Raw genomic sequence first — 13,731 nt, 5'->3', positions numbered from 1 at the left:
CAACACCCCGTAACACCACCACCTGGCTGGTCCAACACCCCGTAACACCACCACCTGGCTGGTCCAACACCCCGTAACACCACCACCTGGCTGGTCCAACACCCCGTAACACCACCACCTGGCTGGTCCAACACCCCGTAACACCACCACCTGGCTGGCCCAACACCCCGTAACACCACCACCTGGCTGGTCCAACACCCCGTAACACCACCACCTGGCTGGTCCAACACCCCGTAACACCACCACCTGGCTGGCCCCGTAACCTGTGCACCAGGAATGATCCGGTGGCTTCGACACAAAAGTTGCATCATGCAACTCTCAGAGTACAATAAGATGAACCAACCCTCCGAGAAGCCGCCAGTGCTCCACTACATCAGAGGAACACCACATCTTCAGGGCACGGAACTCCCAGGCTAAACACCACCATGTCCGACAATATACCAGCACCCCAGAAGCAGAGCTCTACTTCATCTTCACACCAATGTCTTTCACGAAGAATTCAATATATATCAGGTTAGACAGTGATCATGGTAATCCCGTGCCTTTGTTTACATGGTGATCGGCACGGCCGGCCTACCCGCTCTCTGAGGGTGATCGTACTGCACATGTTACACTGCAGCAGGCGAGGCGCTCATGCCACAAGCGCGCGCCTTCCGCCACCCACGGTGAGTTACTCGACACTTTAGTGAGAGTTATCACCAGGCGGTGACAGGTGGTGGGTCGCTCTTGTGGCTATGTGGCGATCACCCGGCTGGTGAGTGGTGGTTGGTGGTGGTGGTGGTGGTGGGTCGCTATTGTGGTTATGTGGCCGTCACCCGGCTGGTGAGTGGTGGTTGGTGGTGGTGGTGGTGGTGGTGGTGGTGGTGGGTCGCTATTGTGGTTATGTAGCCGTCACCCGGCTGGTGAGTGGTGGTTGGTGGTGGTGGTAGTGGTGGTGGTGGGTCGCTCTTGTGGTTGTGTGGCCGTCACCCGGCTGGTGAGTGGTGGTGGTTGTGGTGGTAGTGGTGGTGGTGGGTGGTGGTGGTGGTGGTGGGTGGAGGTGGGTGGTGGTGGGTGGTGCACCTGAGAGGAGGAAGTGGGTGGTGCACCTGAGAGGAGGTGGGTGGTGGTGCAGGTGGGAGGCACATTTAGCGATAACATTTAGGCAAGTATTACCTATTAGCATATAATGCACATTTAGGGGTAGGTTAGGTAATATGGATAGGTTAGGTGGTTAGGTTTGGTGGTTTGGTTAAGTTTGCAGTAGGTTAGGTAAGGTGGTATGGTTAGGGGGTAGGTTAGGGGTAGGTTAGGGGTAGATTAGGTATAGTAGTTAGGTTGTTTTGGCGATAACAGTGCTTCTAGTCCGCGGGTGACGTATCGATAGAGTGCGAGTCGACCAGACGTCGTCTGGGAAGACGTTTTGATAGAGTGCGAGTCGACCAGACGTCGTCTGGGAAACAGTGCTCAATAAATGTTCGCAGGTCGGCAGTTGTGAGTCATGTATTCACCTAGTTGTGTTTGCGGGGATTGAGCTCTGATTTTTTGACCCGCGTCTCAACTGTCAATCAATCAACTGTTAGTAACTACTAACTAATTTCCTATTTTTTCACACACACACACACACACACACACACACACACACACACACACACACACACACACACACACACACACACACACACACACACACACAAGGTAGATAAGGATAAACTTTTTAACACGGGTGGTACGTGAACAGGGGGACACAGAAACTGAGTACCCACATGAGCCACAGGGACGTTAGAAAGAACTTTTTCAGTGTCAGAGTACTTAATAGATGGAATGCATTAGACAGTGATGTGGTGGAGGCTGACTCCATACACAGTTTCAAATGTAGATATGAAAGAGCCCAGTAGGCTCAGGAATCTGTACATCAGTAGGTTTACGGTTGAGAGGCGGGACCAAAGAGCCAGAGCTCAACCCCCCCACCCCACAAACACAACTAGGTGACTACACACACACACACACCAGGAAGCAGTCCGTAACAGCTGTCTAACTCCCAGGTACCTATTTACTGCTAGGTATCAGGGTGAAAGAATCTCTGCCCATTTGTCTCTGTCGGCCCCGGGAATTCAACCCTAGCCACAGGATTATGAGTCCCGCGCGCTGTTCACTCAGCTACCAAACCCCTACATATGTAACCATGCAGTATAGGTTAAGTAATAATTGTAATTACGAAGCAATAAGATGCTTATCTTAAGATACTAACAAGGTTAGGTATGGTCGGTGTTTTCCATGAATCTTTTTAGGGGTATCTATTATGTTTAGTATATCACCTATGCACGTAGTTAATAAGTCAATATTGACTTTACGAATTTGCGAGAACGGGTTGAACCATGTGGACGCTGTTGACGAGGAGGGGTTGTTACATGTGACAATGTTGACGAGGAGGGGTTGTTACATGTGACAATGTTGACGAGGAGGGGTTGTTACATGTGACAATGTTGACGAGGAGGGGTTGTTACATGTGACAATGTTGACGAGGAGGGGTTGTTACATGTGACAATGTTGACGAGGAGGGGTTGTTACATGTGACAATGTTGACGAGGAGGGGTTGTTACATGTGACAATGTTGACGAGGAGGGGTTGTTACATGTGACAATGTTGACGAGGAGGGGTTGTTACATGTGACAATGTTGACGAGGAGGGGTTGTTACATGTGACAATGTTGACGAGGAGGGGTTGTTACATGTGACAATGTTGACGAGGAGGGGTTGTTACATGTGACAATGTTGACGAGGAGGGGTTGTTACATGTGACAATGTTGACGAGGAGGGGTTGTTACATGTGACAATGTTGACGAGGAGGGGTTGTTACATGTGACAATGTTGACGAGGAGGGGTTGTTACATGTGACAATGTTGACGAGGAGGGGTTGTTACATGTGACAATGTTGACGAGGAGGGGTTGTTACATGTGACAATGTTGACGAGGAGGGGTTGTTACATGTGACAATGTTGACGAGGAGGGGTTGTTACATGTGACAATGTTGACGAGGAGGGGTTGTTACATGTGACAATGTTGACGAGGAGGGGTTGTTACATGTGACAATGTTGACGAGGAGGGGTTGTTACATGTGACAATGTTGACGAGGAGGGGTTGTTACATGTGACAATGTTGACGAGGAGGGGTTGTTACATGTGACAATGTTGACGAGGAGGGGTTGTTACATGTGACAATGTTGACGAGGAGGGGTTGTTACATGTGACAATGTGTGTCTCAGAGAATATTATGTTCTCTGAGGACAAGCAATAAAACAACCTTCTTATTATCACTGGGTCTTATTATGCTGTCTATAGTGCGGCCCCACTCTGCACACCCTATAGTGGGTACCACAGAGATGTGTTGACACTCTGCACACCCTATAGTGGGTACCACAGAGATGTGTTGACACTCTGCACACCCTATAGTGGGTACCACAGAGATGTGTTGACACTCTGCACACCCTATAGTGGGTACCACAGAGATGTGTTGACACTCTGCACACCCTATAGTGGGTACCACAGAGATGTGTTGACACTCTGCACACCCTATAGTGGGTACCACAGAGATGTGTTGACACTCTGCACACCCTATAGTGGGTACCACAGAGATGTGTTGACACTCTGCACACCCTATAGTGGGTACCACAGAGATGTGTTGACACTCTGCACACCCTATAGTGGGTACCACAGAGATGTGTTGACACTCTGCACACCCTATAGTGGGTACCACAGAGATGTGTTGACACTCTGCACACCCTATAGTGGGTACCACAGAGATGTGTTGACACTCTGCACACCCTATAGTGGGTACCACAGAGATGTGTTGCCACTCTGCACACCCTATAGTGGGTACCACAGAGATGTGTTGACACTCTGCACACCCTATAGTGGGTACCACAGAGATGTGTTGCCACTCTGCACACCCTACCCTGCAGTGGGTACCACAGAGATGTGTTGACACTCTGCACACCCTATAGTGGGTACCACAGAGATGTGTTGACACTCTGCACACCCTATAGTGGGTACCACAGAGATGTGTTGACACTCTGCACACCCTATAGTGGGTACCACAGAGATGTGTTGACACTCTGCACACCCTATAGTGGGTACCACAGAGATGTGTTGACACTCTGCACACCCTATAGTGGGTACCACAGAGATGTGTTGACACTCTGCACACCCTATAGTGGGTACCACAGAGATGTGTTGACACTCTGCACACCCTATAGTGGGTACCACAGAGATGTGTTGACACTCTGCACACCCTATAGTGGGTACCACAGAGATGTGTTGACACTCTGCACACCCTATAGTGGGTACCACAGAGATGTGTTGACACTCTGCACACCCTATAGTGGGTACCACAGAGATGTGTTGACACTCTGCACACCCTATAGTGGGTACCACAGAGATGTGTTGACACTCTGCACACCCTACCCTGCAGTGGGTACCACAGAGATGTGTTGACACTCTGCACACCCTACCCTGCAGTGGGTACCACAGAGATGTGTCGCCACTCAGCACACCCTACCCTGCAGTGGGTACCACAGAGATGTGTTGACACTCTGCACACCCTACCCTGCAGTGGGTACCACAGAGATGTGTTGACACTCTGCACACCCTACCCTGCAGTGGGTACCACAGAGATGTGTCGCCACTCAGCACACCCTACCCTGCAGTGGGTACCACAGAGATGTGTTGACACTCTGCACACCCTACCCTGCAGTGGGTACCACAGAGATGTGTTGACACTCTGCACACCCTACCCTGCAGTGGGTACCACAGAGATGTGTCGCCACTCAGCACACCCTACCCTGCAGTGGGTACCACAGAGATGTGTTGACACTCTGCACACCCTACCCTGCAGTGGGTACCACAGAGATGTGTCGCCACTCAGCACACCCTACCCTGCAGTGGGTACCACAGAGATGTGTTGACACTCTGCACACCCTACCCTGGGTACCACAGAGATGTGTTGACACTCTGCACACCCTACCCTGCAGTGGGTACCACAGAGATGTGTCGCCACTCAGCACACCCTACCCTGCAGTGGTTACCACAGAGATGTGTTGACACTCAGCACACCCTACCCTGCAGTGGGTACCACAGAGATGTGTTGCCACTCAGCACACCCTACCTTGCAGTGGGTACCACAGAGATGTGTCGCCACTCAGCACACCCTACCCTGCAGTGGTTACCACAGAGATGTGTTGACACTCAGCACACCCTACCCTGCAGTGGGTACCACAGAGATGTGATGCCACTCAGCACACCCTACCCTACAGTGATTACCACAGAGATGTGTTGCCACTCTGCACACCCTGCAGTGGGTACCACAGAGATGTGTTGCCACTCTGCACACCCTGCAGTGGTTACCACAGAGATGTGTTGCCACTCTGCACACCCTACCCTGCAGTGGGTACCACAGAGATGTGTTGCCACTCTGCACACCCTACCCTGCAGTGGGTACCACAGAGATGTGTTGCCACTCTGCACACCCTGCAGTGGTTACCACAGAGATGTGTTGCCACTCTGCACACCCTACCTTGCAGTGGGTACCACAGAGATGTGTTGCCACTCTGCACACCCTGCAGTGGTTACCACAGAGATGTGTTGCCACTCTGCACACCCTGCAGTGGGTACCACAGAGATGTGTTGCCACTCTGCACACCCTGCAGTGGTTACCACAGAGATGTGTTGCCACTCTGCACACCCTGCAGTGGGTACCACAGAGATGTGTTGCCACTCTGCACACCCTACCCTGCAGTGGGTACCACAGAGATGTGTTGCCACTCTGCACACCCTACCCTGCAGTGGGTACCACAGAGATGTGTTGCCACTCTGCACACCCTGCAGTGGTTACCACAGAGATGTGTTGCCACTCTGCACACACTGCAGTGGTTACCACAGAGATGTGTTGCCACTCTGCACACCCTACCCTGCAGTGGGTACCACAGAGATGTGTTGCCACTCTGCACACCCTGCAGTGGGTACCACAGAGATGTGTCGCCACTCTGCACACTCTACCCTGCAGTGTGTACCACAGAGATGTGTCGACACTCTGCACACCCTGCAGTGGTTACCACAGAGATGTGTTGCCACTCAGCACACCCTGCAGTGGGTACCACAGAGATGTGTTGCCACTCAGCACATCCTACCCAGCTGGATGACGCCCTGAAGACAGTCGCCATCAATGGGGCTTGATGAAAGCTTGTAATATTGCTTTAGTTGAGAGTTGAAATCTCCGCAGGCCCGCCAAGCTCTCCTGACGGCTCTTATGATAGCAATAGTTCTCGCTTACGAACGGAAGGTCCTCATATTTTTACCTGTGTTGCTTACTCCTGTTATTAAAACTATCAGATATTTTCATCAAAATTCAAACGATTCGTTTAACATACTAGCTCTCGGGGGAACTCGTTCACCCAAATTTACTAAATTGTACTAATAACACCATTAAATATGCATTGTTTAGCGTTATTTTTAGTAAAAAAAAAAACAGATTCCATTACGAAAAACACAAACCAGGAGCAAGTAAGATTGGTGGAGGAGTAATAACAATGAAGCCTTATGATCAGTGGTGGTGGCCGCCTCGCTAATGACTCGCTCCTCACTACTCAACCAACACTTTCTTCTTCTTCTTAACTTTAGCTGGACAGCAATTTTGTTCATAAATATTATTCACCGCTTTATGAGATCAACTGCAGTCCTTCGAGTACAGGATGTTTGCACCAGTCTTTTCCCCACATGTTGAAACAACTCCGACATGCTGTAACAACCCCTACATGCTGTAACAACCCTCACATGCTGTAACAACCCCTGCATGCTGTAACAACCCCCACATGCTGTAACAGCCCTCACATGCTGTAACAACCCCGACATGCTGTAACAGCCCTCACATGCTGTAACAACCATACATACTGTAACAACCCCTACATGCTGTAACAACCCCCACATGCTGTAACAACCCCTGCATGCTGTAACAACCCCTGCATGCTGTAACAACCCTCACATGCTGTAACAACCCCCACATGCTGTAACAACCCCTGCATGCTGTAACAACCCCTGCATGCTGTAACAACCCTCACATGCTGTAACAACCCCGACATACTGTAACAATACATGATGTCACCACTGTAATGTTTGCCACAAGCACTACTGCTACCATTGTAAGGTGTATAACAATCCAGTAATGCTGCTATTGTTCAACTATGGTAACACTCACTGTAATGGCTGCTGTAACTTGTATCCCTGTAGGCTGTCATAACTGCACTGATATAACCCCAAAGAACTGGAAGAGTCCGCCCTACCAGCAGAAAATGCTTATCAAGTTATCAGGGGAAGGCCGGGGGGAGAAATGACCAAGATATTAAAGATATCTTGACAATTCTTACAGACCAGAGGAAAGATAAGGTTACTCATGAAACAAATAATGCCGCCACCACTCCTCCTGGAGCATTAATAACTAGGCTAATTGACTCTGGAGGAGACCAGTCAACTAATACCGAGTGTTTAGGGAACTTTGATCTTATAATACTTACTGGATCAATGTAATTTCTTCTGCCTTTACTTCATGAATAACATGGGGAATATATTTACTTATAAAAATGCTCCAGATCACAGGTAAAGCCCAAATCAGCTTAAGATCTATGTCTCAGAAATACTTAAGGAAAAATATATAAAATACACAGGAGATTAATTAACAATAACTTTATTTAATAGTACAAATTAATTAATCCTAAGCTAGAAATGTCCTACTCTTTAGAGGCATGAAAATGGTATATAAATTGTACAGGGAACTCAACAGACAATTACCTTTATTCACCGCCTCTCATCCGGTGTTGTGGCTTCCTGGTGGCCTCCCCCCCTCCCCCCTCCCCCCTCGAGCACCAGTCCAGTTCACACTATCTTTGTCTCTGCATCCTTCAAGGTGGAGTGTCGGCCCCACCCCCTAAGGCCTCTTCTCTTGCCCCTAGGAAGTTCCGTTCTTTTTTGAGCCTACACCAAATCAATTTGAACCAGGCTTACGTCCTGGCCACCTTAGCCAATTACACGTTATCCCTGCCCTTGTATTATGAACAAACTTTAAAAACTCCAGAGGCGGAGTTTTCTCACAGAACTGGATATTAGTGACTCTAGCTTACAGAGGGCAGTCATGTTAGGCCTCTCTAACTTGAAACGGCAGTAAAACTATGCTCCTGCCGTCAAAGGAGGGAATTTCCAGCTATACTTGCCCGAAACGCTACGCGTACTAGCGGCTGTACAATAATGTAACAACTCTTATATATATATATATATATATATATATATATATATATATAATGTGGCACCAATATCCTGGGAGAAGGGAGAATGGTAGAAGAGTGGGAGAGGCCTAACATGACTGGCCGTTACAATGCCAAATATTTTTTTTGTAATGTTATCTCCATTAGAAGCTGTGGTTGAAAGTTATATGACGAATGGAAATGTAATCAGTCCAATTAGCTTAGTGTGTTGGTCTGGCGCGTTCACCAGGCAGCGGCGCTCAGGTACCAACTGTTCTGGCCTCCCTCGCCTTCATGGACGTGAACCCCTTCCCCCTCCACCACACACACACACACACACACACACACACACACACACACACACACACACACACAGGCTGCCTGCCACACTCGCGGAACGTTTCTGTGTTTGGCTAAATAAGGACTGATCCCAATGTTCCACGGGAGGCGAGGCAGCCAGGGGTGACGTGACCCACACCGAGGACGCCCTAATGGGTAGTGGGGCAGGAGTCGAACTCATTACGATCTTCCAAAGTCGAAACGTTTTCTAACTCGCCACTAGGTTATGGCAGTGACCTTGTTGGGGCGACACGTGCTGGTAGGTCACCACGTGCTGGTCCCTCACGTGGCTCACCATCCCACGTGCTGCCATCTAGTCACCGGTGTGTCATATGTGGACCAAACATGACACCGTCCTAGCAGGTGTGTGGACCACACACCACACCGTCTTAGCAGGTGTGTGGACCACACATGACACCGTCCAAGCAGGTGTGTGAACCACACATGCCACCGTCCTAGCAGGTGTGTGGACCACACATGCCACCGTCCAAGCAGGTGTGTGGACCATACACCACACCGTCCAAACAGGTGTGTGGACCACACACCACACCGTCCAAGCAGGTGTGTGGACCACACATGACACCGTCCAAGCAGGTGTGTGGACCACACATGCCACCGTCCAAGCAGATGTGTGGATCAAATCAACGCCACTCATACTTAAGATTTTCCAGGTAATTCCTGACAATAATTTTAGGTGCAACCGGAAATTCTCAATTCAAGGAATTATCTGACCATCTGGAGGGCAACACTTGACAGGTTCTGTCAATTATATTAATTAGAACATCTAATGTTGATGAGCATGCTAGCATTATGTTTATTAAAATGATTAACTGATGTCCAGGGAAAAAAATATGGTGGGAACCATCCACTCAATTGTTATTAAATAAATAATTTCTTTTCCTACAGTATCGCATCCATTTTTTTACGCTCACATTTATTATATATATTTATCGTATAATGTAATATATATATATATGTATATATATTGAACAAGAACACTTGCATAATAGACAAAACCCAAGATTCAAGAAGATTACAAATTCTTGAGGCAATTCACATAAGAATAGAGCGACCTACGATGAACACCCAAATCACGGAACTATTTACTCTACCCACCATGAGAGTAAGGACAAGACAAGAACATATCGATGCCAACACAGAAGACAATGTCCAACATAACAGGCCAATTACACTGGATTAATCTTTGTGTTTAGATAGGAGATGCCTCGTATGGGCCAATAAGCCTTCTGCAGCCCCTATGTTTATCCCTTATGTATCCCCCCATGTTTTCACCTTCATTGTATTATCACCTGACCTAATGCGGGTATAAAATCAACTAGTATATGTATATATATATATATATATATTATTAAATATGACCGAAAAAGTAAGATTAATAATTCTAACACGAATTTTCTCAATCTTTCGTACATTACGCTTCACTGTTGGAGGTAAATCAAAAATCACTTCTCCAAAATTCATTTTTATTTCTAGTCTGACGCGACACGGGCGCGTTTCGTAAAACTTATTACATTTTCAAAGACTTCACAAATACACAACTGATTAGAACTTACGTATCTCTGATTTTATATCTACATTTGAGTGAGGTGGGAGGGGTGATGTGGCATTAACACAAGACAGAACAAGAGGGGATATTAATAGGGTATTAAAAGTATCAACACAAGACAGAACAGAAACAATGGGTATTGAATAGAAGTGTTTGTAGAAAGCCTATTGGTCCATATTTCTTGATGCTTCTATATTGGAGCGGAGTCTTGAGGTGGGTAGAATATAGTTGTGCAATAATTGGCTGTTGATTGCTGGTGTTGACTTCTTGATGTGATCAAGAAGTCAACACCAGCAATCAACAGCCAATTATTGCACAACTATATTCTACCCACCTCAAGACTCCGCTCCAATATAGAAGCATCAAGAAATATGGACCAATAGGCTTTCTACAAACACTTCTATTCAATACCCATTGTTTCTGTTCTGTCTTGTGTTGATACTTTTAATACCCTATTAATATCCCCTCTTGTTCTGTCTTGTGTTAATGCCACATCACCCCTCCCACCTCACTCAAATGTAGATATAAAATCAGAGATACGTAAGTTCTAATCAGTTGTGTATTTGTGAAGTCTTTGAAAATGTAATAAGTTTTACGAAACGCGCCCGTGTCGCGTCAGACTAGAAATAAAAATGAATTTTGGAGAAGTGATTTTTGATTTACCTCCAACAGTGAAGCGTAATGTACGAAAGATTGAGAAAATTCGTGTTAGAATTATTAATCTTACTTTTTCGGTCATATTTAATAATATATGTCTACAGGAAAGACTGCTACCAAAATATACTAATATATATATATATATATATATATATATATATATATATATATATATATATATATATATATATATATATATATATATATATATATATATATATACATACACTAGTTATACCCAACCACATCAACCCTCCCCTCACGCCACAGCAATGCTCCCTCGTCCTCTCAGCCATTCCCCACTCCCCTGTCCCCTCGTCTTCCCCCACTCACCTATCCACATGTCCTCCCCACCATTCAACCCGCTCTCGCACAAGACAGCACATATATGACTTATTGCTTATAGTCACAATTTCGCTTATATATAAGTACATATGTGACATTTTCCAAGCCATATTTTTTTTCAAGGCACTAACTTTTCCTCTCAGTTTTATTAAACAATAGAGATTTTATACAAAATTTGGCAATATCCTGAGTTCCTTTACAATTTATTTAAATATATTAGTTTTGTTTTATTATTTTTATAAAACTGTAATATCAATATAGGTAAAGGTTCAGTACTAATTGTAATATCTTAACATACTAAGAAGGTTAGGTTAGGTTGTGGTTTTCTATTCAGCATTTCAAGGTAAACTCAAATATTCACAATAAATTAGTATGTCACATATGCACTTATTCATAAGCAAGATATTGACTATAAGCAAGTGCGAGAACGGGTTGCACCATTCTCCACTCCCCCATCCCCTTGTCCTCCTCACCATCCCCCACTCCCCCATCCCTTTGTGCTCCCCACCATCCCCCACTCCCCCATCCCCTTGTGCTCCCCACCATCCCCCACTCCCCCATCCCCTTGTGCTCCCCACCATGCCCCACTCCCCCATCCCCTTGTGCTCCCCACCATCCCCCACTCCCCCATCCCCTTGTCCTCCTCACTATCCCCCACTCCCTCATCCCCTTGTGCTCCCCACCATCCCCCACTCCCCCATCCCCTTGTCCTCCTCACCATCCCCCACTCCCTCATCCCCTTGTGCTCCCCACCATCCCCCACTCCCCCATCCCCTTGTGCTCCCCACCATCCCCCACTCCCCCATCCCCTTGTGCTCCCCACCATCCCCCACTCCCCCATCCCCTTGTGCTCCCCACCATCCCCCACTCCCCCATCCCCTTGTGCTCCCCACCATCCCCCACTCCCCCATCCCCTTGTGCTCCCCACCATCCCCCACTCCCCCATCCCCTTGTGCTCCCCACCATCCCCCACTCCCCCATCCCCTTGTGCTCCCCACCATCCCCCACTCCCATGTCCCCTAGTCCTCCCCTAGTCCATGTCCCCTCCCCCATTACCCCCTCCCCATTCCCTCTTCCTCCCCACCATTTCCCACTCCCTCGTCCGATGTGTTCCCAAATAATCTGATGTTCCCATCAGAAAAATGGGAACATCAAATGATCTGATGTTCCCATCACTGAAAAATAAGAACAGTTAAAAAAACGAAATGAAAAATACCAAAATTTACTATACTCACGAAATAGACACAACACAGTATGGTAAACAACACAGCTCAATTCCAATGCAATGTCACACAAAATAATTAAATCAAAATGAAAATAAATAAAAATCTATGGAAATTCAATTTATCAATGCAATCGGAAACGGGCCACTCAGTCATCAGGCCCCAGTATTCACCTAGTTGTGCTTGCGGGGGTTGAGCTCTGGCTCTTTGGGCCCGCCTCTCAACTGTCAATCAACTGATGTACAGATTCCCGAGTTTACTGGGCTCTATCATATATGCATTTGAAACTGTGTATGGAATCAGCCTCCACCACATCACTGCCTAATGCATTCCACCTGTTAACTACTCTGACACTGAAAAAGTTCTTTCAAACTTAGTTCTTTTTCCCTGTGGTTCATTTGGGTACTCAGTTTCTACCTGTGTCCTGTGTGTGTGTGTGTGTGTGTGTGTGTGTGTGTGTGTGTGTGTGTGTGTGTGTGTGTGTGTGTGTGTGTGTGTGTGTGTGTGTGTGTGTGTGTTTACTAGTTGTGTTTGCGGGGGTTGAGCTTTGCTCTTTCGGCCCGCCTCTCAACTGTCAATCAACTGTTTACTAACTACTTTTTTTTTTTTTTTTTTTCCACACCACACACACACACCCCAGGAAGCAGCCCGTGACAGCTGACTAACTCCCAGGTACCTATTTACTGCTAGGTAACAGGGGCACTTAGGGTGAAAGAAACTTTGCCCATTTGTTTCTGCCTCGTGCGGGAATCGAACCCGCGCCACAGAATTACGAGTCCTGCGCGCTATCCACCAGGCTACGAGGCCCCTAGTTTGTGTGTGTTATGTGTGTGTGTGTGTGTGTGCGTGTGTGCGTGAGTGAGAGAGCCTGTATGTGTACAGGGTGGGTGGTAATACAGAGCATTCCAGTCACATAGATGTGACAGTAAGATATTGAGGTCACGAGGAATTAAGCGTGTATACGAAATTACTTTTATGTGGGAGACCATTGCACGTGTGGTCTTAGCCTTCAGTGTGTGTACCTGTGGAGTTGTGGGTGGGGCAAGCTACACGGTGTGACCTGAAGAACGCTACACTCAGTAGCGCTCAAGGGAAAGAGCGCTGTGATATGCGAGGTGAAAAACGCTGTGAAATGCGAGGTGAAAAACGCTGTGATCTGTGACGGTGATGAACGCTACACTGTGTTTGGCATAACGCAAAGTTCACTGCCACATAATGCGTTCTAAATTGCACTAAATCTTCACGGTAATTCACAGGTGTTATTCAATTCACACTTGCAGAGAGAAAAAAGCATTCCCGCCAAATATGACACAAAATCCGTATTCAGTCGCAAAC

The 13,731-nt window shown here is 47.2% G+C and overlaps 1 protein-coding gene across 4 annotated transcripts in view; it reads left to right on the top strand.

The window, feature by feature from the left end:
* The window catches only part of LOC123763677 (streptococcal hemagglutinin), a 93,355-nt gene that overhangs the window by 58,980 nt on the left and 20,644 nt on the right, over positions 1-13,731 (top strand). The window contains exon 1 of one of the 4 annotated variants that reach the window (XM_045750954.2): positions 377-513. The exons of 2 other annotated variants lie outside the window; for them this stretch is intronic. The gene's annotated coding sequence lies outside the window, so the exon portion shown is untranslated. Of the gene's footprint in view, positions 1-376; positions 514-644; positions 755-13,731 lie in introns of those variants that run through there. One more of the 4 variants, XM_069304318.1, reaches the window with a different exon arrangement.

The sequence above is a fragment of the Procambarus clarkii genome, chromosome 52, assembly GCF_040958095.1.
Source record: "Procambarus clarkii isolate CNS0578487 chromosome 52, FALCON_Pclarkii_2.0, whole genome shotgun sequence".
Lineage (NCBI taxonomy): Eukaryota > Metazoa > Arthropoda > Malacostraca > Decapoda > Cambaridae > Procambarus > Procambarus clarkii.
Note: the sequence above shows the minus strand (reverse complement) of the source record. Positions and strands in the feature narration are given on the sequence as shown.